Here is a 2608-nt window from a genome sequence, read left to right on the forward strand (position 1 = left end):
CCGGGTGGGTAGGTGGTGGAGGTTCCCCCCGCGCGGCTCGTCGCTCGATGGTTAGTTGCCGGCGAGCCTCGTTCCGTCTCTCGTTTCGAGCCGCGACGATGAGCTCGTGAGCCGCGTCTAGCCGCTGAGATGCTGCCACCATCTCCTCGTGCGCGCTGGTTGCCCGCTCCACGTACCAGTCCTGCTGGAGCGCCACGGTGATACGGCGTGCAGCCTCACACACGTTGCTCCAGTTCTCCTGGCTTAGCAGCAGGTACTCCTGAAGGTTTTGAGGGGTGACAGAGGCAGTGTCTCCCTCCTCCATCAGCTCGCCTCGCACGTCCGCAAAGCGCGGGCAGTAGAAGAAAGCGTGCTCCGCCGTTTCCGGGACCCCCGGACATCGTGCACAGTCCGGTGACGGCGACAGGTGTTTTGTGTGGAGATAGTCATGGAAAAATCCATGACCCGACAGCACCTGGGCGAGATGGAAGGTCATCTCCCCGTGGCGCCTGTCCCTCCACGCCGCGATGTTTGGTATCACCGTGTGTGACCACGCGGTGAAGCGGCTCGTCGGGGCCAGCTCATCCCACTCCGCCTGCCACTGTTCGACGGTCCGTCGACGCTCCTCTGCTCGCACCTCCTGCGTGCTGATGCCCGGCTGCTGGTTACGCTGGTAACACCTTGCATCTTCCTCGATCAGCAGACAGATCGGGACCACGTTGGCCAGCACCGTTGCCACCTCGTTCCGCACCGTAACGAAAGTGCGAGCGACCGGCCGTGCGTAAAGTCCCTGGACGCGGTTGAGCTGTCTGCGACACGCCCGGAGCTGGACCGCCTCGTGCCAAATGGGAGCAGCGTAGCGGAGGGTGGAGTCCACCACTGACGCAAGAAGACGCCGCTTCGCACTCGTTGGCCCGCCGTGGTTGCGGAGCAGCCTGGAGATCGCCTGTGCCACACGGAGCGCCTTCGACGTGGCCTGCTCGACGTGTGGCTTCCACGACAAGTGGTCCTCGATGATGACCCCGAGATACTTGAGCGTACGAGTCGGCATCTTCTCCACTCCACTGACGCTCACAGGAACCTGGGTGTTGTCTCGCCGCATGGTGGACACGATGATCAGTTCGGTTTTGGCCGGAGCAATCTCCAGATGGTGTTGCGCCATCCACGAGCTGATCAGCGATATCGATGCCTCTGCTGCTCGCGTCGCTGCTTCCGGTGTCGTCCCCTCCGCCAGCACCGCGATGTCGTCCGCGAAGCCGATCACTTCAGCACCCTCGGGCAGCTCCAGCCGAAGCACGCCGTCGTACATGGCGTTCCACAACGTTGGGCCCAGTATTGAGCCCTGTGGAACGCCTGCCGTAACCGTACGCCGCACTGGTCCCTCGCTGGTCTCGTACACCAGCCTCCTCTCAGAAAAGTAGCTGCGCAAGATTCTCTGGAGGGCTGTAGGGACCTGCAGCTTCTGCAGGGCAGCCGCAATCGCCTTCCAACTCGCTGAGTTAAAGGCGTTCCTCACGTCCAGCGCTGCCACCGCCAGACAGCGAGGGTCCCGCTGGTTGGTACGATGGAATGTCCTCGCGTGCTGCCCCCGCTCGACTACTCGTTCGATGGCCTGGATGGTTGACCGGCCTCGCCGGAACCCGTGCTGATTTGGCGACAGACGAGGCGCGTCGCTGTCCTCCAAGTGGTCGTTCAGCCGATCTAGGATCAGCCGTTCGAACCCCTTGGCGACTGCTCCCAGCATGAGCAGCGGGCGGTATGACGACGGATCGCCCGGCTGCTTTCCCGGCTTCGCGATCAGCACGAGACGAGCCTCCTTCCACTCCGCAGGAAACTCGCCCTGTTCGAGCAGCTGGTTGTAGACTTTCGCGAACACCTCCGGATGCTTCCTCATCGCCGCCTTCACTGCGGCGTTGGGTATGCCGTCCAACCCTGGCGCCTTCGAGGGAGCCATCCGCTCGGCCAGCGACAGGATCTCCGCGACCGTGACCGGCCTCAGAGCCTCGTGTGAGGCAGCACACGCTTCGATGTCTGGCCACTCAAATGCTGGATGCTCCGGAAACAGCGCGTCGACGATCGGGTCGAGTACGGCTCGGTCCGTTTCCGGTGGCGCCCTGCTGCGCAGTTTCGCTCGCACCACTTTGTACCCGAGTCCGAACACCTCAGCTTCAACACAGTCGATCAGCTCCTGGAGGCTGCTTTCTTTGCTGCTCTTTATTTCAGCCTTCAGCAGACGGCGGCAATCCTGCAGCCTGGCAGATGTCGCTGCACGCTCCGACAGTTGGGCTCGGCAATGAGCGGCCTCCGCTGCTTCGCACTCCTCCCTCAGGCGCTCGATCTCTGGAGACCACCAGTACATCTGGGGCTTGCGGTGGAAAGTGGCCCCATGCACTCTCTCCATGGTCTCATCGCACGCCTGGGTGAGTCCGCCGATCAGCCCCTCCGGTGTATCGACCTGTTCGAAGTGGCCGTGTGTGAGGGCGATGTCGAAGCACCTCCTGTCGAATTGCGCCGTCTTCCACCGGGTCCCGGCGTGTTTGGCTGTCCCATCGCTGGTTGCTGTCCGGCTTCGCTGCTGCTGGCCTCGTCGCGTGGAACGTTGACTCGGAACGTCCACCTGAAACTCGAC

Source organism: Anopheles moucheti (assembly GCF_943734755.1).
Source record: "Anopheles moucheti chromosome X unlocalized genomic scaffold, idAnoMoucSN_F20_07 X_unloc_11, whole genome shotgun sequence".
NCBI lineage: Eukaryota > Metazoa > Arthropoda > Insecta > Diptera > Culicidae > Anopheles > Anopheles moucheti.